Below are 25298 nucleotides of genomic sequence, written 5' to 3' on the forward strand. Positions count from 1 at the left end.
TGGACTGATGCCGGGGAAGGTGGCTGGATCAGTGCCGGAGGCTGAGGTGACTCTGTGCCAGCGCTAGGCTTGCTGCCAGGGCTGGTGTCTCTGCCAAGCCTGGCTTTGCCCTGGGGGCTCTCGGGGTGGGCAAGGAGGAGTCCTGGGAGGGATAAATCAGCCCCTCGCCTTCTCCAGCTTCACCCAGCACTCGCCACACTGCAGAGGAAGATGAAGGTCGCAGCGCTCAGCGTGGCCCTGCTCTTCACCATCCTGCTCTGCACCCCGGAAGATGCTCAGGTGAGTCCCCACTGCCACGGGGAGGGGCTCAAGGCTGGGGATGGGTCTTGGCTGCAGGATGTCAGCTCTCTTGCAGAATGAAATTGCAGTGGTGAGCCTGAAACCCCTTGACATGGCCTCTCCCTCTCCCAAGCAAGGAGCTCCTCCAGGCTCCCCTGCACCTCCAGCCCTGGGCAATGCAGCTCTCTCCCTCCCTCCCTCCATCTGTTCCCCCCTTCCCCCGCAATTAAACTTCCAGAGCTAGAGTTCCTCAGAGAGTGGTCAGACCTGTCGCTTCCCTAGGAGGGTCCACTGTAAAATCCTGTGAGGGCTCTTCTCTTGGTGCCCCCACATCTCTCCCTTTTGGCCTTCCCCATCCCATCCTTTTGTCCCCCTCAGACATGCCCTCCCCACGATCTCCTCCGTGTCCTATCTAGGGTCCCCAAATGCCCTCCCACTGATCGTTCCCAATGCCTTTCTTTCAGTCTTCCCCCTCAGTCCTTTGCCTTTCATCCTGTCCACTGTGGTAGTGTCCCCGGATCCCCTTCCTTGAAGCCCCACTCCCAAACATTCTCCCAGTCCCCTTCATTTTGTCCTCTGCAGTCCTCTTCCTTCTGCCCCCACCAACCACCTCGCTTGAACTCCCCCTATCTCCTCCACTTGAATTTCTTTACGCCTCACTTGCGTCCCACGCAGTCCTGTCCATTCAACACCCCTAGCCCAGTCCCTTGGGGTCCGCTAATTCACCCCAGTGCCCTGTCTTTGGGTGCCCCCCACCCCCATCAGCTTTGGAGTCCCCAAATTCCCCACTCTATCCGTGTCTCCATCCCCACCCCTGGTCCTTGCCTGAACAGGTGTCCCCGGTGAAACTTGGAGGAATGGGGCTGGGGGGAGCAGAAGGGATTTTCCCCCTCAGACCAAGGGGAAGCCATGGGCCTGGGGGGACATGGGACACCTATGCCCTACCCACAGCCCCACCAAGGTCCAATCCAGACCACCCCTTTGCTCTCCTTCCCTAGGCATTGTTGGAAGCAAGTGGAAGTTATAGCCTGGACGTAAGTAGTCGGGTGGACTTGGAGGGCATCCAGTCTGGGGAATGGGAGGGCAATTTGGTCCTCCCATCCCTTGCTGGGACTGGGGACATCTCAGTGACCAGTGAGGTCTCATGGTCTCTCTACAGGTGGGGTCCAAACTCGGGCGAGTGAAGAGGGCTGAGGTAGGTACGATGAGTTCTGCTGGCTCCAGACCCTCCCGTTGCATGGCCACGACACTCCAGAGCATCCCAGCATAGGCCCCAATAGACCCCACTGCAACCCCAGAGAACACCCCTGCACCTCAGTGTTTTCCCAGGGAGGCCCCTTTCCCCAGGGCCCCCATTGCGTTCCCATCCATCCCATTACAACCCACTACACCCCAGGATGCCCCAGTACACAGCCACGCACCCAGGTGGGCCCCTTCCCCAGGACGCCCCCTGCTTTCTGTGCACCATCATGGAAACTCATGTACCCCATTTCTCCCTGGAGGCACCTTCCCCAAGGACCCCATTGCTTTCCCCTGCCTCCCACTCCACCCCAGTGTACCCAAGCACGTCCCCCCACCACTAACCCTCCCTTTCTCCCCAGCCCCTTCTGGCTGACCGGGTGGTGGAGCTTGTGCGCCGTAGAAGCGTGGCTGCAGCTGTTCATGTCTAGGTGAGCAGCATCAGCCCCGCAAAGGATCCTGGGCCCCAGGGGATCCCTGAGCCCTCTCGGGTGGGCAGAACTTGGGTATGGGAGAGGGAAACAGAGGGGACTGTCCATGATCCATGTCTCAGGGTGAGCTGGACAGAGCTGCCCCCATGCCTTTCCTGGCACCCAGTGGGGCTCTACAGGCCCAGAGGGTCACCGTGCAGGCCAGGCAAGGGCTCTGGTGCCATACAGACCCCCAGGATCACCTTGAGGGGTGGGCAGGGCTCTGGGAGCTTTAGGGGCATCCTGGGCTAATGACACACTGGGCAAGGGCCTCTAGGTGCCATATGGATCTCAGGAGAGCCAAGTCCTGTCCTGGGTATACTGAGGGCTCCAATTCCTGTCTCCTTTCCCAGATCCCTGCACAGAGAGATAGTTGGGGCGAGGCCCCTCTCATGTCTCAGCAGACACTGGGGGTCTCATTTTGGGCTCTGTCTTTCAGGACTGGAACTGGTGGTGACACCCCTGTCCCATCCCCCTCCAGCGGCATGAGGAGATGATCATCCCTGGATGACCCCACCTGGTCCCCTGGGAGGCCTGGGCCATTTCCCTCTAAGGATCAATAAACCCCTTCAGCAAAGCTACGCTCTGTGTGTCCGTCGGTGTCCTTGTCCATGTCCCTGTCCATGTCCCCTCTCCTCTGCCAGCGCCCAGATGCCTGGGTTGTTTCTGGCTGCACCACTGCCATGAGCAGAGTGGCTGAGGGACCCCGGATGCCAGGGGTGTCTCTGTAAAGGAGATCCCCTTCCCACCCACCGTGTGCCCCCAGATAAGGGCACATTAGGGCAAACTGGGGTGTCCCCCCATGAGGCTGGGAGAGGTAAGGGGCAGATGGTGCCAACCTCCCAGTGTTTTGGAGGCACAATGGGAAACAGGTTCTTACCGGGGCTCTAGTGAGCACCATCCCCCAAACAGCACAATTTGCTGTCAGGACAGGGGAGGAGCGTGGACAGGCAGCCTGGACGCCTGGCTGCTCTGCCCCACTCTGGGAGGGGTGGTGGTTCCCTGCCCCATGGGTTCACCACTCCCGGGTTCACCACTCCTGGGTTCACAGGAGATTTCTGAGCTCCATGTGCCCATGTGCCTTCCTGGACCTCCAGCCCACACCCTTCTCTGGGGTACCCCCCATCACAGGCCAGGAAGGCAGGTCATGGGCACCAGATACTGGACGGACCTCTCCCTGTCCCCCGCCATGTGTGGCTCAGCTTTGCGGGACTTTGTGTTCATTATCTCTTGGCTGTGGTTTTGTCTCTCCAGGCATGCACTGAATTACCACCGACTTTTACGTTAGGAATTTTTCCCTCGCCCCACTGCATGTGATGGGCTTATTGAGTCTTTTCCAACCTAAATGATTCTGTGATCCTCTGATTCTATGATTTCATGTCTTCAGCAGGGTCGACTGCAGGGGCATATTTCCCAGGGGGCTGGGGGTTACCTGAGAGTCTCCAGGGCAGCAGAGTGCAAGCGGCACTGATGGGCAGTCTAGACTCTTTCCAAGCAAGAAGGCTCAAGTGTGGTTAGTGTCTCCCATGTGGAAGCTGGCCCATCCCTTTGATCCCTACCCACATCCCCTTGTCCCTAATGCTCTTAGTTCTGTGGCTGCAGGTCTATATTCTCATTTGTCGTTGGTGTTATCACTAACACCATTATTTTTTGGCCATGAAACAACCCAGATGAGAGTCCTTGAACACCCCAACTCAATGCAGACCCTGGGCTCGTGGCTGCACGGCTGCTTTACTCAAGATGGGCAGTGTTATAACTCTTTCAGTAGTCTTTGCTCTGCTACTTCTACTCACCAGAGACCTTTGCTTGAGTGTTACAGAGAGGCAGCTTCTTCTCTGAACAGCGGATAGCTTCTTGGCATCATCTCCTGTGTCTTTGTCTCTGTGGCAGAGTCCAGAGATGAGGATGAGGGCATTGGTCACACCAAAGAGAAACTGCGGATCCTCACAGCCCTCCTGGCAATGTTGTCATGTTTCCAAAAGGAGTACCACTGCTCCTCCAGGCCTTTAGCGACTGAACTAGCTGCTTCTCGGCTCAGGCAGTTCTTCAAGACTAGCTCTGTCCAAGAGGTGCTTCACATTGCACTCCATGCTTGCTCTTCCTGTTATGGGTAAGGGTGCCTTCACGTGGAGTAACAGGGAACAACGATTGTGTTTAACTTTTGCAAACTCTAGTTGACATACAGAGGAAGAGGCAACAATTTCTATACAATTTTGGCTCTTCTTTTTTTTTAATGAAACCACAAAATAAAAAAAAAAAAAAGAGAAAGACTGATTCTAATATTTCTTGGGAGTTGATTCTTACACAAAAAGCACCTCTTAGAACATAGATTCAAGTCATGTGCTTGTGACCTTTATATGTCTTCTATGGGACTCAAGGGACTCAGGTGTCTCCTAAATGACTTCTTCTTGAGCGCAGTGTACACAGGAGGGGGCACTTGTTGGCTAAAGAGAAGCCTGTGTTCTGGTGGGGCTCTGCAGAGCCCTGACTTGCATCCAGTGCTTCTGGACAGTCTCATTAATGACTGAAGGGATGGAGGGGGCTCTTTACAGAATGAGTCTGGGAAGGTTTGAAAGCAGTTTGGATGAGAAGCTCAGAATTTGAAATTGTCTTGTAAAATTAGAGGAAAGAGACTAGTCTGTTCTCCGTGTACACTACGAGTAAGAGGGGCGAGATGGCAGCAAAGAGGACTTGTGTTTGACTACAGTTTCTCCCAGGAAGGATGCGGAAACCTTGGAACAGAGTCATGGGATTGCTCGCACCCCTCCTGGCACTGAAGCTCTCCCATATGCCTCTCCATTGCCTGAGAAAGTCCTTCAGGACGAGGAATAGTCTGCTTTGGGGAGTAGCAGTAGCAAGACAGGGCTTCCTTCATTTCCCTCCTGTCCTTACAGGTATCTGACCCAAGGGTTACAATGCCACGTGTGGTATAGCATGTGACACTTCTTGTGACTCTCTTTACCCATTATGGTAAAGCTGATGGAACAAGGTGTCAGGACAGCTCAACATCAAAAATTGCAGCTTATACATCTATATTACACTTCCCTGCTACAGCCTTTGCCCTCGTCTGTATTGCAAAGGCCTCTTTAATTTTATGAATTGGTTTGTGCAGAAGGGAGTATGAATTTAGAAAAAAACCCAAACATCCTGGACAGTAAGTAATAGAGGCATGGAATCATAGAACCATGGAATCACAGAATGGTTTACGTTGGAAGGGACCTTTAAAGATCATCTAGTTGCAACCCCGCCCACAGCAGGGACATCTTCCACTAGCTCAGGTTGCTCAACGCCCCGTCCAACCTGACGCTGAACACTTGAGGAATGGGGCATCCACAACTTCTCTGGGCAACCTGTTCCAGTGTCTCACCACCCTGATCATAAAAAATCTCTTCCTGATGTCAAATCTAAATCTTCCCTCTTTTAGTTTAAAGCCATTACCCCTTGTCCTATCACTACAAGCCCTGGTAAAAAGTCTCTCTCCATCTTTCTTATAAGCCCCCTTTAGGTATTTGTCATGGTATAACCCCGATGGGCAGCTAAGCACCATACAGCCATTCACTCACTCGCCCCACAATGGGACGGGGAAGAGAATCAGAAGGGTAAAAGTGAGAAAACTAATGGGTTGAGATAAAGACACTTTAATACATAAAGTAAAAGCTGCACACTTCATTCATTACTTCCCATTGGCAGGCAGGTGTTTAACCATCCCCATGCATAATAACTACTTGGGAAGACACATGCCATAACTCTGAATGTGCCTCCCTTTCTTCTTCCCCCAGCTTTTATTTCTGAGCATGACATCGTATGGTATGGAATATCCCTTTGGTCATTTGGGGTCAGCTGTCCCAGCTGTGTCCCCTCCCAAATTCTTGTGCATCCCCAGCCTACTCTCTGACGGGGCAGTATGAGGAGCAGAAAAGGCTTTGATGGTGTGCAAGCACTGTTCAGCAAGAACTAAATCCCTGTGTTACCAACACTGTTTTCATTGCAAATCCAAAACACAAATCCCTACACTAGCGACTATGAAGAAATTTAACTCTGTCCCACTCAAATCCAGTCCAGTATTGAAAGGCCATGATAAGGTGTCCCCAGAGGCTTCTCTTCTCCGGGCTGAACAACCCCAATTCTCTCAACCTTTCTTCATAGGAGAGGTATTCCAGCTCTCAGATCGTTTCCGTGGCCCTCCTCTGGACCCACTCCAACAGGTCCATGTCTTTCCTGTGCAGGGGGCTCCAGAGCTGGACACAGTGCTCCAGGGGGGGTCTCACAAGAGCGGAGTAGAGGGAGAGAATCACCTCCCTCGACCGGCTGGCCATGCTTCTTTTGATGCAGCCCAGGAAACGGTTGGCCTTCTGGGCTGCGAGCACACATTGCCAGCTCATGTCCAAGTTTTCATCCACCAGTATCCTCAAGTCCTTCTTTGCAGGGCTGCTCTCAATCCCTTCATCCCCCATGCTGTACTGATAGTGAGGATTGCCCCAACCCAGGGGCACTTGGCCTTCTTGAACTTCATGAGGTTTGCATGGACCAACCCCCCAAGCCTGTTGAGGTCCCTCTGGAGGGCATCCCTTCCCTCTAGCGAATCAACTGCACCACTCAGCTTGGTGTCGTCTGCAATCTTGCTGAGGGTGCACTCAATCCCACTGTCTATGTCGTTGATGAAGATATAAAATAGTATTGATCCCAGCACGGACCCCTGATGGACATCATTCGTAACTGGCTTCCACTTGGACATTGAGCCATTGACTGTAACACTGTTGAGAGATGCTATTGGTAATGCAGATAGTGCCGCTGATGCCATAGCAGATGCAGATACCATTCCAGATGCAGACACCATTGCAAAGGGGGTTGCAGATTCAAATACCACTGCAGAAACCTTTGCATATACCTTTGCAGATGCTCCGACCATTCCTGATAATGTTGCCAATGCAGATACCAAAGCAAATACCTCTGCAGATCAGATGCCATTTCAGATGCTGATTCCATTGCAGCAACCGCTGCAGATACCATTGCTGATGCAAAGTCAGATGCAAGTACAATGGGAGAAGCAGATGCCATTGCAGATGCAGACATCACTGAAGATGCAGAGGCCATTGCAGATACTCTTACCATTACAAATGCCATTACAGCTGCAGATAGCACTGCAGATGTTGATGCCATTGCAAATGCCATTGCGGATGCAGATACCATTGCAGATACTGATCCTCTTGCAGATATGATAATCTTACACATATCAATGCAGATACAATTACCACTACAGATGCAATCACCAATACCATTACAGATCCCAATACCAGTACAGAGACAGCGGTACCATTACAGATAGTCAAACTGATACCGAGACCATCAGCGGTACAGATACCATTAGAGATAGGGTTGCTTATACTATTTCAGCTAGCGAGAGAATTACTCATGCACATACATTAACCAAATACACGTACACATACGGAAACCATTGCAAGCACCTGTGCAGATACAGGCTCTGGATGGGATGGCGTTAACTTTCCCCATAGCAGCTCTCATAGTGCTGTGCTTTGGTTTTGTGTTTAGAATGGTGTTAATAACACAGCAATGTTTTGGCTGCTGCTGAGCAGTGCTCGCACAGCAGCAAGGCTGTCTCTCCAGCCACCTGCCTCAAAGGCCGGTAGGCTGGGGGTGGGCAAGAGGCTGGGAGGGGACACAGCCAGAACAGCTGACCCAAACTAACCAAAGGGATTTTCTGTACCGTATGACGTCATGCTCAGCATTAAAAGCTAAGAGAAAGGGGACGGGGGCATTCATTATTAAGGCATTTATCTACTGAAACAACCGCTATGCATACTGAGGCCCTGCTTCCCAGGAAGTGCTGGACATGGCCTGCTGATGGGAAGTACAGAAGAATTTTTTTGTTTCCTTTGCTTCCACGTGCGGCCTTTGCTTTTCTTTATTAAACTGCCTTTAGCTCGACCCACAAGTTTTCCATCTTAATTTCTCCCCCCTGCCCTGCTGAGGAGGGGGAGTGATAGAGCAACTTGGTGGGCACTTGGCAGCCAGGCAAGGTCAACCCACCCCACTGATGAACAATAGCTAGTTTCTTTGGCAATTGTATAGTTTTTAACAGCTCAGTACTTACTCTCACTGGAAGTTATAAAGCTACGCTGCTTCCATAACTGTCCACTGGTGTGGCATACTTCAAATGCATAGCAAGAATCAGTATAAATATTTGCAGTCTTTTCTTTGGACAGCTGGAAAGTCTTTGTTAATGCAATCAATTCTGCTGCTTGTGCACTCAGCTTCAGACTGAGTGGTGAAGCCCTTACTACTTTATTTTCAGTAGTTTCTGAATAACCTCTAACCGAGTTACCGCTCAGATAATGTGCGGACCCATCTAGACATAGTTCAAGACCTGGATGTGGAAATGGTACATCAGTTAAATATTTTAAAGTCTTTTTGTCTTCACAAGCTGTTACCACACCATTGTGATGTGGAGTTTCTTCCCCAGGAGGAGGAAGTAGACTAGCAGGATTCAGCATGTTACATTGCTTAATTGTTATGTTTTCCACCGGTAAGAGAATCAGCTCATAATGATGTATTCGCTGTGGTGACAGTGCCTGGGTAAGGTGCTGTGACAGCAGCATTTCAATTTCCTTCCCCAAAATTTGAGATCAAAAAACAAGTTATGCCAGGATGGCAACCGGGCCTGCCTGTCCAGCAAGTGAAATCCTATCAATGGAAAAATGACAATAGCCCATATATTTTAATTCCAGTTGGCCCTCAACAACAATTGGTAAAATTTCTAATAGATACAGGAGCACAAATTTCAATATTGACACAACAAGATGCCGAGAAGCTGGATGTACAACCTGGAGGACAAAGAGTTAAAATCACTGGAGTGAATGGAGCAAGTGTTATGTGCCAAACTGCAAAAGTTAATTTTTGGCTCCCGGGCAAGAAGCACATGTTGTCTACTCACTTTGCAGTTAAAGATCACAATGAGAATATTTTAGGTTTTGATGTTTTGAATGGCCGAACCTGGCATCTGCCGGAAGGCAGCCTGTGATCCTTTGCTTCAAATGTCGACCCTAACCCTGATACAAAGCGGAAGGTTTACAGCGCGTTTATGTATGCTGTAGCACTCCGTGCAGCCCCTGCACTCCCTGATTCAAAAACTACCAACGTGCCGCAGTATCCGATTTCTGGTGCTGCACGAGCTGGAATCTCTGAAGTAATAGCAGATTTGCAAAAGTGGCACATTATCTCCAGAAACCACTCCCCCTATAATTCACCGGTTTGGCCAGTCGGAAAACCGGATGGGAGGTGGCATCTAACAATTGACTATCGGTGCTTAAATGCCAACACAGCTCCACTAACGGCTGCAGGACCCAATATTGCAACTTTAACAGCCACACTACAAGCAGCCACACCCCCATGGATGGCAGCGCTAGATATAAAGGATATGTTCTTTATGGTTCCCTTGCAAGCAAAAGGATAAAGAGAAATTTGCTTTTACTTGGGAAAGTATACAATACCCCACAGGGGTATAAACGTTCACCCACCATTGCTCATGCTGCGCTTGCTGAACTTTACAAACCGTCTCACTTCCTCAGAATGTGAAACTGTACCACTATATAGATGATATTCTAATTGGAGGAGATTCCCCTGAAGAGGCAGGGGAAGCCGCAGCAACAGTGTGGCAAGCGCTACATAAAGCACAAGTTGAAATCCCACCTGAGAAATGTCAGGGACCAAGTAAAGAGGTAAGATTTTTAGGTACTTGGTGGATTGCAGGTGGTGCAACAATTCCACCAGACACCCTAAGTAAAATGGAACAATTGCAGATGCCCCAGTCGAGGAAAGAATTACAAGGGCTTATGGGTACTTCAGGGTGCTGGAGGAAACATGCACCTGGATTTTCTATCATTGCTTGGCCACTCTACTCACTTTTATGAAAGGGAAAGCCATGGAAATGGAACCAGAACATGAAGAGGCGGTGAAATCTCTACTACAGGGATTAAAACCGCATCAGTCATTGGGACCAGTACAACCCCACGACCCTATGGTCAGGATGGGGTTTTGCTGAACATGGTACTTATTGTAACCTGTTCCAAACTGGCCCTGATGGACTGAAAAGACCTTAGATGTTCAGCTCAACTGCATTGAAAGAGACAGAACAGAGGTATTCCAAGTGGGAAAAGGGACTGTTGTCTTTAGTCCGAGCAGTGAGACAAGCTGAGAAAGTACACCAGGAACAACCTGTTCAAACCAGAGGTCCATTTAACTTACTAGAAGCAATCCTAAAGGGGACTGCTCCCCCAGAAGGAGTTGCACAAAACCCCACAGTCAGAAAATGGTATGCCTACTTAACAGGAATTACAGAAGAAATGAATTTAACCGAAGGACATACTAAAGCTCCCAAGTTACAGATGCCTATAAACACAGACCCATTAGCGTTGCAACAACCTTTTAAACCCTCACCAATTTTAAATGCACCTCCCCTCACCGAGGGAACACCAACAGAAGACATTTGGTTTACTGATGCCTCAGCAAGAAGAATAGATGGCAAATGGCAATGCAAGGCTGCTGCATTAAACATTAAACACAACACTGGCAAGCAAATTATAGAAGAAGGTGAAGGTAGTGCACAAATAGGAGAATTAAGGGCAGTTGTTCTAGCAGCACAAAACGGAGCAAAAGTTATCTATGTCGACTCCTACGCTGTGTGGGCAGGTGCCACACAATGGCTTTGTCAACGGGAAGCCCCAAACTGGGAAGTAAACAGATCTCCAGTTTGGAGAACTCAAGGTTGGCAACTATTATTAAATATAGCCGGGAAAACTCCATTCAAGAGGGGATGGGTGAAAGCTCACGCCAAAAATAATAAGCCAGCCACAAACTGGAATCAAAAGGTAGATGAACTGGCAAAGATTAGAAAGATAAAAATAGGAGATTCCTTAAATTCTGAGTGGTGGAAGAGGTTGCCCAGAGATGCTGTGGATGCCCCATCCCTGGAAGCGATCAAGGTCAGGCTGGATGGGGCTTTGAGCAACCTGATCTAGTGGAAGATGTCCCTGCCCATGGCAGGGGGGTTGGACTAGGTGATCCTTAAAGGTCCCTTCCAAACCAAATCATTCTATGATTCTATGACCTGGGGGCATCTGTGGAGGCTGGTGGGGCATTTGTTTGGCCAACGGAAATGGCAGCAGATGCCCACATTTAGGACGTCAGAACCTGTCCCTGTCTGTTATTTTTTGGGCAGCCTGTGCAGGGATACCTCTGATCAAATGGTGTCATGTACCACAGCGAGACCTGAGTTTCTGTCTCTCTTTCCCATCAGCTGGGTTTACTAGATCCCCACTGACTAGAATGACGGTGGTCTCATGAACATCCCCACATGGCCTGATCAAATTCAGGACAGTTACTTGATTTACTGGCAAAATACAGGCCTGTAATTCTACGTGAGATGCCAAGGTTCACAAAAACCTACATGCGGCTGGCAGGTACAGCACAGGAAAGCCATCCACATTCAGAGTGAGAGTGTGTCAGACACCCCAGACAGCACTGCAGACAGACTGGGTGCCTTTGTGCAAGCCACTGGTTGCTACCACTGCAGTGCCGCAAGGTCTGTCCCTTCTCTGTCCAGTAGATAGAGGGCAGTCCAGGAATACAAGGCGCGTCACGCTGGGGTCTCCACTCATGTGCCTACGCTCTCAAACTGCTGCTATTTTCTCTCCCCCATCCTTTACTCACCCACTTGAAAATACAGTCAAGGAACAGACCAACAATTTTCACAGTGTCCCTGTCAGCAGCACCTTGTCGCTCCTGGAGATGGGCTTCACCTCCACCAAAGACCCGCAGGGGCAGCAGAGACACCACTGACAGCAAACCCGTTTCTTTCCAGGGCTGCACTTCCCAGCCCTGTTTCTCTCTGTCCTTGGGGACAGCAGGGTTTGCTCACTCTCTTGGTGTCCCATTTCATCTTTGTGTTTCCATCTGCTGACCACGCCGTCATGTCTCTGCTCTGAAGCAAAGCCTTTGCACACTCGGGGACTTGGACACGTCGTAGCAGGTTTCCCAAAAACAAGGCAGAATTGGCCTGGAGCCACGCCTGAGGTGCTGCAGCCCAAACGTGCACTGATGCCCTCAGCCAGGGGCACAGCCAGGATGATCTGGAGCCTGTGCTTTTTGACATCGATGGAGTAACTGCCACGGCATGGTGGGACAAGTCACACAGCTTGGGGTGCTGCAGTGGATGGATACAGGCTTTTCAGGAGAGACTGGCTGGAAGGATCCAGAGTGGGGTTCCTTCAAAGCGAAGAAGCTGCTTGGATGTATGGAGCTCCTCTATTGGGCGGGTGACAATTTGGGTGAGCCCTTGTGGGTGAGGGTCAGAGAAGAGGCCAGTAAACGTGGCATCGTGGTGTGACATAACCTGCAGTCAGGGTAAGGAAGCAGGCATAGTCTTTTCTAAGCGCACCAAGGAAGTCTCTGGATGTATAGGCCTGGGTCTCACTGGGGACTTTAATGACCCTGGCATTTTCTGGAAGGGGAACAACAGCAGCATGCAAACAGCCCAGGCACTTTCTTGAAGTGTTTTGGGACAACTTCCTAGCACAGCTGCCAGATGGGCCAAAGAAGGTAATGCAAACCTGGATCTGATACTTGCAAGCAAGGCAGAGGTGGCCAGCGATGTCAAGGTCGGTGTAAGCCTTGGCTGTTGCGACCCTGAAATAATGGGGTCCCAGCTCTCGAGGAGAGTGAGTAAGGAAAGTAGAAGACTGCAGGCGCTGGACATCAGAGGAGCAGACTTTGGCCTATTCTGGGGAGTTTTAGTGGGAATCTCATGGTCAGCAGCACTGAAGGGCAGCAGAGCTCAGTACAGCTGGTCTTCAAGGACAGCATCCTCCAAGCACAGCAATGGTCCATATCAAAACTCAGCTGAAACTTGAAAATGAATTCAAGGGCACCATAACGAGCTGTTACTCCTTCAGGAACAGTTCAAAAAGAAGCAACTATAACATGGGATCACTGCTAAATTTAGTAGGAGTAGGTATAGACAGAGATGAGATATTCTGTGCACTCTTTATCTCAGTTTTCATCATAAGGTTTCCCAGACCTTTGTGCCTCAAGGCAGGACTCTGGAGGAGAACAGCAGTCAGCAGTGGATGGGAATCAAATCAGGGGCTACTGGAGCAAAGCCAAACCTTACCAGTCCGTGGGGCGAGAGCAGCTGCATCCAAGGGTGCTGAAAAAGCCAGACAATGTCCCAGTGAGGCCACTCTGCATCATCTTTCAAAGGTTATCATCACAGGCCCACAGGGAGGAAGTGAGATTCTCTTTCTGGTCCTGGAATTGGCTGGCCAAACCATCCACAGCTGGTGCCTCCATGTCTGTCCAGCTCTTTAGCACCAGGGTGTTGGCATATGTTAAGCGGCTATCAATTGCCATCCACCTGGTTTGCATTTATCTCAAAGGCAGCCTTGATCTCTCCTAAGTCAATATTCCTCAGTTATGACGGTGCATACAATTCATCAATTCTTTTCAAAATAACTTCAGAATATAAGTAACATCTCAGCTTATTTAAGTATGATAAATAATTCAACACTGCGTAACTCAGCTATCTAGTAAATAACACACAAAGCAGAAGCAGTCAAAATGAAAATCTTCCAGGTGACTGCCTGCTCTTTGGGCAATTTCCAAAGCAAATATTCAAGTCAGTCACCTTAAATCTTTTCACACCCGATCCACAACAGATCTCTTATTTATAGTTTGTGTCCCGTAAAGATATAACCATATCCATAACCCTTAAAAAGGACATATAATGTCAATGAAGAAGCTGAGCCATTTACAGTTCTCCTGAACCACTTATCAGTGTATTTTTATTTCTCTGAAGCCATGACAGGAGTCTCTATCATCATGGGAACAAAACCAGTGACACCTCGGTTTCACTGAAACTCAGGCAAACCTCCCACTGACTTCAAAACCTAAACCAGATCTTCACCACCAGCCTTTGATTCCCAGCTTGTGTTTCATAAAAATAAATTTTCCTCACATCCTCATAGACAGAGGACTAAAATAAAGCACTATTTTACTTTCAGTAACGGCGATTGGGAAGCACAGCGTGGTAGCTTGAATTACTGTGGCTCATAATAAAGAGAGGATGAGTTTACAGGGGAACGTGCCAGCCTTATGAAGTATTCATGGATCCGGTGTGTGCTGCATCTCCTGATTGAGACCTTACTCACCCTGTCACCTCCCGCTTCTAGCTCACACCACCAGTAAAAATGCTGGTCTTCTCAAGATGCAGAAATAAATAAATATCTGTCCTGTTATCTATCTCTTCTGATAGTTGTGGGCGTCTACTGGGAGGCAAAACAGGGGTGCCTGAGTGTCCTGGTTCCAGCTGGGACAGAGTTAACCTTCTTCCCAGTAGCTTGGGGGTGTGCTGTGTTTTGGGTTTGGTATGAGAGGAGCGTTGATGGCCCATTGATGCTTTGGCTGTTGCTGGGTGGTGCTTGCACTGGGGGGAGCACAGCCAGGGTGGTGGACCCAGCTGGCCAATGGGGTATGTGACATCATGCTCAGTATAAAAACCAGGTGTGTGGGGGGGCTCGCCCCCTCATTCGTGACACGTGGTTGGCGGTCGGTGAGCAGTTGCATTGTGCATCGCCTGCTTTGTATATTCTGTTATTGTTGTTGTTCTCAGTGTTATTCTTACTGTTCTACTTCATTTTATTTCAAGTATTAAACTGTTTTTATCTCAACCCAGGAGTTTTCCTACTTGTGCCCTCCCAATTCTCTCCCCCATCCCACTGGAGGAGGGGGGGGGAGGTGAGCGAGTGGCTGCATGTGGTTTATTTGCTGACGACAGTCCTTTTTGGCGCCCAACATGGGGCAGCGAAGGGTTGAGATAACAACAGATTAATTAGAGCATATTAAGGAATTTATATCTGGTAACATATTAATTTGTTCTGCACCATGCTCTTGTTTTTACTGTACCTGTTAAAGATTGGAGTTGGGTTTTGTAGTCTGCTGTGCTCTGCAGTGATTAATGATGTTTTGCCTGGGAGATTTGTTACTAAAACGCTGGCATTGGGGGTTATTTGGTATTTGGGATTTGTAATGAAGCTGTTACTATATTTCAGGTACCACCTCATGGAGACCGTTAGCAATTATACCTTTTCCTCTGAGAGATTTTTTATGGAGGAAGTAGAGAATGGCACCCTCACTACCTTCCTCTATGATGTCGTCTCCTTTGTTAAAATAACTTGTCAGTACCTTGAACATCCCTGGGTAGTTAAGGTACATCTATTGGTACTCCTTGGGAATATTGTTGTGGTTTTATCCAAGGTTAGTAAGCAATTTAAGAATGTCATCCAGAGATCTGCCCCAAGGCTGAATAGTTATGAGTGGCAGGGCGAGTGGGATAGCATGGGCAAATGCCTGGGACGGTGGGCACCCCCAGTGTTCTGGAACTTCACCCCTGAGCAAGTGCAGAATGCTGAAAAATTAGTAGAATATTTGGAAGAAGTATGCTGTCACCCTGGCCATCCTAGGGAGACACAAATCACTGCAATGTGCTGGGGTCTGGCCCATGCCTACCGAGCCCTGTTTAACACCACTCAGAACCCCCAAGGGGAAGAAAAGGTCGCTGCAGCTGATGACAAAGCAACAGGCCCTGCGTCTCTACCGCACCCCCCACGGCAAGCACAGCGGCCCCCCCACCCGCCACAGCAGGCACGGCAGCTACTCTGCCCCCTGCAACAGAGAACCAACCCATGTCGGTATCAGTCGCCCCTATACAAAAAAGAAAATGCACAAGAAAATCAGCTCGTCTAGTAAGGGATGAAGATGAACCAGGGCCATCAGGAGAACAGGAGGAGGAGGAGGCAGAACCCGTAAATGAGATGGTGACCACCCGATCCCTATCCCTGGGTGAGCTGCAAGATATGTGAAAAGACTTCAGTTGTCGTCCAGGCGAGCACATTGTCACCTGGCTGCTCCGATGCTGGGATAACGGGGCCAGTAGCCTGGAATTAGAGGGTAGGGAAGCCAAGCAGCTGGGATCCCTTTCTAGGGAAGGGGGCATTGACAAAGCGATTGGTCAAGGGGCACAAGCCCTCAGCCTCTGGAGGCGAATCCTCTCAGGCGTGAAGGAAAGGTATCCCTTGAAGGAAGATGTTATATGACACCCAGGCAAGTGGACCACCATGGAGAGAGGTATCCAGTACCTGAGGGAATTAGCCGTGCTGGAGGTGATTTATGATGACCTGAACAACGAGCAGTTATCCAAAGACCCAGACGAAGTCAAATGCACCCGACCCATGTGGCGGAAGTTTGCACGGAGGGCACCAGCGTCACGTGCCAACTCATTGGCAATAATGACTTGGAGAGATGGAGAGGAACAAACAGTGGATGAACTGGCTGGCCAACTCCGGCAATATGAAGAAAGTCTCTCTCCCTCCCTACGGGCCTGTGTCTCTGCTGTGGAGAAACTGTCTCAGGAGGTCCAGCAACTCAAAGAGGATATGTCCTGCTCCCCACCTGCACGGGCCAGCGTCTCAGCCATTAGGAGCAAGCGTCCCTCTGCTCAAGAGAGGACACATCGTGGGTACACACCCCGGGGCACCCTGTGCTTTTACCTGCGTGACCACGGAGAGGACATGAGGCAGTGGGATGGAAAATCTGCCTCAGCCTTACAGGCACGCGTACATGAGTTGCAAGGAAAAACCACCACAAAAGGGGGTTCTTCCAGGAAAACTGCTGCCCCAGTCTCCAGCGAGCAGTTCCCCAGACAGGGTAGAAGGACTGATTCCACTTCCGACCTTAACAAAGGGACTTCTGATTCACACTTACAAGAAGTGGATAGTGAATATGATGACCAGGACTAGAGGGGCCCTGCCTCCAGCCAGGTGGAGGAAAGGGACAACCGGGTTTACTGGACTGTGTGGATTCGATGCCCTGGCACATCAGACCCACAGGAGTATAAGGCTCTCGTAGACACTGGTGCACAGTGTACCCTGATGCCATCAGGCTATAAAGGGGCAGAACCCATTTGTATTTCTGGAAGTGACAGGGGGATCCCAAGAGTTAACTGTATTGGAGGCCGAAGTGAGCCTAACCGGGAATGAGTGGCAGAAGCACCCCATTGTGACTGGCCCAGGGGCTCCGTGCATCCTTGTCATAGACTACCTCAGCAGCGGGTATTTCAAGGACCCAAAAGGGTACCCGTGGGCTTTTGGTATAGCTGCCCTGGAGACGGAGGAAATTAAACAGCTGTCCACCTTGCCCGGTCTCTCGTAGGATCCTTCTGTTGTGGGGTTGTTGAAGGCCAAAGAACAAGTACCAATCGCTACCACAACAGTGCACCGGCGGCAATATCGCATCAACCGAGACTCTCTGATCCCCATCCATGAGCTGATTCATCGACTGGAGAGCCAAGGAGTGATCAGCAAGACTCGCTCACCCTTTAACAGTCCCATATGGCCAGTGCGAAAGTCTAATGGAGAGTGGAGACTAACAGTAGACTACCATGGCCTGAACGAAGTCACGCCGCCACTGAGTGCTGCCGTGCCGGACATGGTGGAACTTCAATACGAACTGGAATCAAAGGCAGCCAAGTGGTACGCCACAATTGACATTGCTAATGCCGCCTTCTCCATCCCTTTGGCGGCAGAGTGCAGGCCACAGTTTGCTTTCACTTGGAGGGGTGTCCAGTACACCTGGAACCGACTGCCCCAGGGGTGGAAACACAGCCCTACCATTTGCCATGGACTGATCCACACCGCACTGGAACAGGGTGAGGCTCCCAAACACCTGCAATACATTGATGACATCATCGTGTGGGGCAGCACAGCAGAAGAAGTTTTTGAGAAAGGGGAGAGAATAGTCCAAATCCTTCTGAAGGCCGGCTTTGCCATAAAACGAAGTAAGGTCAAGGGACCTGCACAGGAGATCCAGTTCTTAGGAATAAAATGGCAAGATGGACGTCATCAGATCCCAATGGATGTGATCAATAAAATAACAGCCATGTCCCCACCAACTAGCAGAAAGGAAACACAAGCCTTCTTAGGCGTGGTGGCGTTTTGGAGAATGCATATCCCAAATTACAGTCAGATCGTAAGCCCTCTCTATCAAGTGACCCGGAAGAAGAACGATTTCAAATGGGGCCCTGAGCAACAACAAGCCTTTGAACAAATTAAACGGGAGATAGTTCAGGCAGTAGTCCTTGGGCCAGTCCGGGCAGGACAAGATGTAAAGAATGTGCTCTACACCGCAGCCGGGGAGAATGGCCCTACCTGGAGCCTCTGGCAGAAAGCACCAGGGGAGACTTGAGGTCGACCCTTAGGGTTTTGGAGTCGGGGATACAGAGGATCCGAGGCCCGCTACACTCCAACTGGGAAGGAGATATTGGCAGCATATGAAGGGGTTCGAGCTGCTTCGGAAGTGGTTGGTACTGAAGCACAGCTCCTCCTGGCACCCCGACTGCCGGTGCTGGGCTGGATGTTCAAGGGGAAGGTCCCCTCTACACATCATGCAACCGATGCTACGTGGAGTAAGTGGGTCGCACTGATCACACAACGGGCCCGAATAGGAAACCCCAGTCGCCCAGGAATCTTGGAGGTGATCACGAACTGGCCAGAAGGCAAAGATTTTGGAATATCCCCAGAGGAGGAGGTGACACGTGCTGAGGAGGCCCCACCGTATAACAAACTACCAGAAAACGAGAAGCAATATGCCCTGTTCACTGATGGGTCCTGTCGCCTTGTGGGAAAGCATCGGAGATGGAAGGCTGCGGTATGGAGTCCTATACGCCAAGTCGCAGAAACTGCTGAAGGAGAAGGTGAATCGAGCCAGTTTGCAGAGGTGAAAGCCATCCAGCTGGCCTTGGACATTGCTGAACGAGAAAAATGGCCAGTACTCTATCTCTATACTGACTCATGGATGGTGGCAAATGCCCTGTGGGGGTGGTTGCAGCAGTGGAAGCAGAACAACTGCCAGCGCAGAGGTAAACCCATCCGGGCTGCCGCATTGTGGCAAGATATTGCTGCCCGAGTAGAGAACCTGACTGTAAAAGTACATCACGTAGATGCTCACGTACCCAAGAGTCGGGCCACTGAGGAACATCAAAACAACCAGCAGGTGGACCAGGCTGCTATGATCGAAGTAGCTCAGATAGATCTGGACTGGCAACATAAGGGTGAATTATTTATAGCTCGGTGGACCCACGACACTTCAGGCCATCAAGGAAGAGACGCAACATATAGATGGGCTCGTGATCGAGGGGTGGACTTGACCATGGACACCATTGCACAGGTTATCCATGAATGTGAAACATGCGCTGCAATCAAGCAAGCCAAGCGAGTAAAGCCTCTTTGGTATGGAGGACGATGGTTGAAAGATAAATATGGGAGGCTTGGCACATTGATTATATCACACTCCCACAAACCCGACAAGGCAAGTGCTATGCTCTCACCGTGGTGGAAGTAACCACAGGATGGCTGGAATCATATCCCGTGCCCCATGCCATCGCCTGGAACACCGTCCTGAGCCTTGAAAAGCAAGTCCTATGTCGACATGGCACCCCAGAAAGAATTGAGTCAGACAATGGGACTCACTTCCGAAACACCCTCATAGACACCTGGGCCAAAGAGCACGGCATTGAGTGGGTCTATCACATCCCCTACCATGCATCAGCCTCTAGGAAAATCGAACGATACAACGGGCTGCTAAAGACAACACTGAGGGCAATGGGCGGTGGGACATTCAAGCATTAGGACACTCATTTAGCAAAGGCCACCTGGTTAGTCAACACCAGGGAATCTTTCAATCGAGCTGGCCCTGCCCAATCAAAACCTTTACGCACTGTAGATGGAGATAAAGTCCCTGTCGTGCATATGAGAAACATGCTGGGGAAGACAGTCTGGGTTACTCCTGCCTCTGGCAAGGGAAAACCCATCCGTGGGATTGCTTTTGCTCAAGGACCTGGGTGCGCTTGGTGGGTGATGCGAAAGGATGGGGAAGTCCGGTGTGTACCTCAAGGGGATTTGATTTTGGGTGAAAATAGCCCATGAACTGGATTGTATGATGTTAGTTATTACATAGTACTGTATGTCATCACTTCTATGGTTACTCTATGCCATATTAACAGTATTACAGTAAGAATCACCCAGGTTAATGTAGGATGAACTCTGATGAAACCGAGCAAAGTGCAACGATGATAGAACCGGACGAGCACCCAGAACTGGCCTCAGCATGCAAGAGCCCAACACCACACACCATCTCTCCTGCCCTGAAAGACTGTTATGGCAGATGGAACCCGAAGTCATGGACTAAATGAACTCAACGGACATTTTAGAGGGATGGCCCATGGACTAAGGTAATAATATCTCTCTGTGTGTATATATCAAAAGGCAGGAAAAGTGGTGATGACTAATTGGAATGTATTGGAAAATGTGAGACCTGGGCATGATGTAGATGGTACAGAATAAGGGGTGGATATTGTCCTGGTTCCAGCTGGGACAGAGTTAACCTTCTTCCCAGTAGCTTGGGGGGTGTGCTGTGTTTTGGGTTCGGTGTGAAAGGAGCGTTGATGGCCCATTGATGCTTTGGCTGTTGCTGGGTGGTGCTTGCACTGGGGGGAGCACAGCCAGGGTGGTAGACCCAGCTGGCCAAGGGGGTATTCTATACCATGTGACATCATGCTCAGTATAAAAACCAGGTGGGGGGGGGGGCTCGCCCACCCGTTCGTGACACGCGGTCGGCGGTGGGGGAGCAGTTGCATTGTGCATCGCCTGCTTTGTATATTCTGTTACTGTTGTTGTTCTCATTGCTATTATTACTGTTCTACGCCACGCAGACTCCCCCCGATTGGGACTCTCGTGAAGCACCAAGCTTGCTGAATGGGTTCCTTGTGCCACAGGCCCTGGGCTTATCAGAGATGCTGTGGGGACAAACATCCCTCCTCTTGCCAGGGGAGCTCTGTCCCCACAATTAGAGCCGCGTGGCTGCCTAGGGACAAGCACCCGCTTCATCGTGTCCCTCCGGACAGCCACATCCTGCTCAGAGACAATGCTGGCCTGGGTCGAGGACGAGGGCATTGAAGGGACACTCCATGGGGACAGGGGCCTTTGGTGAGCTGTGGCCAAGTCCCAGGCAGGGGCAGGGCAGGAGCCAGAGCCTTATTGGGGACGGGGTCACTGGGACCCACTGTCTGGGGGCAACTCTGCAGAGTGGGAGCCGTGTTGTCTGGGAGGGCACAGTGGCCCCAGGCAGCGGCAGGGTGGGGGCCAGGGCAGGGGATATTCTGCTCTGTTCTCTGCTCTGGGGAGGCCGTGGCTGGGACTGGACCAGTTTGGGGCCTGCAGTGCAAAGGAAATGGGGTGGGCTGGAGCTGGGCACTGTGACCACCCCAGCACTTCCTCCAAGCCGAGCCCTTGTGTCCCAGTGCCCAACATTCACCAGTGCTCCCCATTGCCTCCACGGACTGAAGATCCCAGTCACCCAGCTGTCCCCATTGCCCATTCCCCGAGTTGTCCTCCTACGTCCCAGTGTTCCCTAATCCCAGGGTCCCTGGTGCCCCCAAAAGAGGGCTCAGTCCCAGCCCCCCATTTACCCAAGGGGCTGGAGAAGGGCCAGAGACAATTCTGCTTAGAGACCCTTGGTTTGAGGCTGGCGTCATCTCTGGGGGAGTCCCAGAGGGAAAGGCTGGCCTGGGAGGTGAGAGGCACTGCGAGATGGCAGTGCTGGGAGGTGAGGGGCACTGGGAGCTGGGGGGATCTAGCTTTGGGGGGCTGTTGGAGGATGGTTTCGTGTTGGAGCAGTGGGTCATCATCGTAGGGTTTCCGGCTGTCAGAGGCGCACTGCCCGTCCCCCCTCACCACCCGCAGATGCCTGGGCCCTTCCATGTGCAGCTGCCCCTTGCAGGAAGCTGGACTGATGCCGGGGAAGGTGGCTGGATCAGTGCCGGAGGCTGAGGTGACTCTGTGCCAGCGCTAGGCTTGCTGCCAGGGCTGGTGTCTCTGCCAAGCCTGGCTTTGCCCTGGGGGCTCTCGGGGTGGGCAAGGAGGAGTCCTGGGAGGGATAAATCGGCCCCTCACCTTCTCCAGCTTCACCCAGGACTCACCACACTACAGAGAAAGATGAAGGTCGCAGCGCTCAGCGTGGCCCTGCTCTTCACCATCCTGCTGTGCACCCCGGAAGATGCTCAGGTGAGTCCCCACTGCCATGGGAAGGGCCTCAAGGCTGGGGATGGGTCTTGGCTGCAGGACGTCAGCTCTCTTGCAGAATAAAATTGCAGTGGTGAGCATGAAACCCCTTGACATGGCCTCTCCCTCTCCCAAGCAAGGAGCTCCTCCAGGCTCCCCTGCACCTCCAGCCCTGGGCAATGCAGCTTTCTCCCTCCCACAATTCCATGTTCCCCTCTTCCCCCGCAATTAAACTTCTGGTGCCCAGAGACAGCGTTCCTCAGAGAGTGGTCAGACCTGTCGCTTCCCTAGGAGGGTCCACTGTAAAATCCTGTGAGGGCTCTTCTCTTGGTGCCCCCACATCTCTCCCTTTTGGCCTTCCCCATCCCATCCTTTTGTCCCCCTCAGACATGCCCTCCCCGGGATCTCCTCCGTGTCCTATCTAGGGTCCCCAAATGCCCTCCCACTGATCGTTCCCAATGCCTTTCTTTCAGTCTTCCCCCTCAGTCCTTTGCCTTTCATCCTGTCCTCTGCGGTAGTGTCCCCGGATCCCCTTCCTTGAAGTCCCACTCCCAAACATTCTCCCAGTCCCCTTCATTTTGTCCTCTGCAGTCCTCTTCCTTCTGCCCCCACCAACCACCTCGCTTGAACTCCCCCTATCTCCTCCACTTGAATTTCTTTACGCCTCACTTGCGTCCCACGCAGTCCTGTCCATTCAACGCCCCCAGCCCAGTCCCTTGGGGTCCGCTAATTCACCCCAGTGCCCTGTCTTTGGGTGCCTCCTGCCCCCATTAGCTTTGGAGACCCCGAATTCCCCACGCTATCCGTGTCTCCATCCCCACCCCTGGTCCCTGCATGAACAGGTATCCCCAGTGAAACTTGGAGGAATGGGGCTTCGGGGAGCAGAAGGTTTTTTCCCCCTCAGACCAAGGGGAAGCCATGGGCCTGGGGGGACTGGGGACACCTATGCCCTACCCACAGCCCCACCAAGGTCCAATCCAGACCACACCTTTCCTCTCCTTCCCTAGGCATTCTTCGAAGCAAGTGGAAGTTATAGCCGGCAAGTAAGTAGTGGGGTGGACTTGGAGGGCATCCAGTCTGGGGAATGGGAGGGCAATTTGGTCCTCCCATCCCTTGCTGGGACTGGGGACATCCCAGTGACCAGTGAGGTCTCACGGTCTCTCTACAGCTGAGCTACAGTTTCGGGCGAGTGAAGAGGGCTGAGGTAGGTACGATGAGTTCTGCTGGCTCCAGACCCTCCCGTTGCATGGCCACGACACTCCAGAGCATCCCAGCATAGGCCCCAATAGACTCCACTGCAACCCCAGAGAACACCCCTGCACCGCAGTGTTTTCCCAGGGAGGCCCCTTTCCCCAGGGCCCCCATTGCCTTCCCATCCATCCCATTACAACCCACTGCACCCCAGGATGTCCCAGTACACAGCCACCCACCCAGGTGGGCCCCTTCCCCAGGACGCCCCCTGCTTTCTGTGCACCATCATGGAAACTCAGGTACCCCATTTCTCCCTGGAGGCACCTTCCCCAAGGACCCCATTGCTTTCCCCTGCCTCCCACTCCACCCCAGTGTACCCAAGCACGTCCTCCCACCACTAACCCTCCATTTCTCCCCAGCCCCTTCTGGCTGACCGGGCGGCGGAGCTTGTGCGCCGTAGACGCGTGGCTGCAGCTGTTCATGGCTAGGTGAGCAGCATCAGGGCGTCTCCAGCCCCGCAAAGGATCCTGGGCCCCAGGGGACCCCTGAGCCCTCTCGGGTGGGCAGAACTTGAGTATGGGAGAGGGAAACAGAGGGGACTGTCCATGATCCATGTCTCAGGGTGAGCTGGACAGAGCTGCCCCCATGCCTTTCCTGGCACCCAGTGGGGCTCTACAGGCCCAGAGGGTCACCGTGCAGGCCAGGCAAGGGCTCTGGTGCCATACAGACCCCCAGGATCACCTTGAGGGGTGGGCAGGGCTCTGGGAGCTTTAGGGGCATCCTGGGCTAATGACACACTGGGCGAGGGGCTCTGGGTGCCATATGGATCTCAGGAGAGCCAAGTCCTGTCCTGGGTATATTGAGGGCTCCAATTCCTGTCTCCTTCCCCAGATCCCTGCAGAGAGAGACGGTGGGGGCAAGGCCCCTCTCACGTCCCAGCAGACACTGGGGGGTTCATTTTGGGCTCTATCTTTCAGGACTGGAACTGGTGGTGACATCCCCCTCCAGCGGCATGAGGAGATGATCATACCTGGATGACCCCACCTGGACCCCTGGGAGGCCTGGGCCATTTCCCTCTAATGATCAATAAACCCCTTCAGCAAAGCTACGCTCTGTGTGTCCGTCGGTGTCCTTGTCCATGTCCCCACCCATGTCCCCTCTCCTCTGCCAGCGCCCAGATGCCTGGGTTGTTTCTGGCTGCACCACTGCCATGAGCAGAGTGGCTGAGGGACCCCGGATGCCAGGGGTGTCTCTGTAAAGGAGATCCCCTTCCCACCCACCGTGTGCCCCCAGATAAGGGCACATTAGGGCAAACTGGGGTGTCCCCCCATGAGGCTGGGAGAGGTAAGGGGCAGATGGTGCCAACCTCCCAGTGTTTTGGAGGCACAATGGGAAACAGGTTCTTACCGGGGCTCTAGTGAGCACCATCCCCCAAACAGCACAATTTGGTGTCAGGACAGGAGAGGAGCGTGGACAGGCAGCCTGGACGCCTGGCTGCTCTGCCCCACTCTGGGAGGGGTGGTGGTTCCCTGCCCCATGGGTTCACCACTCCCGGGTTCACCACTCGCAGGTTCACAGGAGATTTCTGAGCTCCACGTGCCCATGTGCCTTCCTGGACCTCCAGCCCACACCCTTCTCTGGGGTACCCCCCATCACAGGCCAGGAAGGCAGGTCATGGGCACCAGATGCTGCACAGACCTCTCCCTGTCCCCCGCCATGTGTGGCTCAGCTTTGCGGGACTTTGTGTTCATTATCTCTTGGCTGTGGTTTTGTCTCTCCAGGCATGCACTGAATTACCACCGACTTTTACGTTAGGAATTTTTCCCTCGCCCCACTGCATGTGATGGGCTTATTGGGTCTTTTCCAACCTAAATGATTCTGTGATTCTATGATTCTATGATTTCATGTCTTCAGCAGGGTCGACTGCAGGGGAGTA

At 51.9% G+C, this 25298-nt stretch overlaps 1 long non-coding RNA gene across 1 annotated transcript; it reads left to right on the forward strand.

The window, feature by feature from the left end:
• The first annotated feature begins 1286 nt into the window (after positions 1 to 1286).
• LOC142076353 (uncharacterized) lies at positions 1287 to 1944 on the forward strand. The gene is made up of 3 exons (XR_012671152.1): positions 1287 to 1313; positions 1439 to 1474; positions 1881 to 1944. It is a non-coding gene; the product is annotated as an uncharacterized LOC142076353 (long non-coding RNA).
• The last annotated feature ends 23354 nt before the right edge of the window (positions 1945 to 25298 follow it).

The sequence above is a fragment of the Calonectris borealis genome, unplaced genomic scaffold (assembly GCF_964195595.1).
Source record: "Calonectris borealis unplaced genomic scaffold, bCalBor7.hap1.2 HAP1_SCAFFOLD_44, whole genome shotgun sequence".
Classification (NCBI taxonomy): Eukaryota; Metazoa; Chordata; class Aves; order Procellariiformes; family Procellariidae; genus Calonectris; species Calonectris borealis.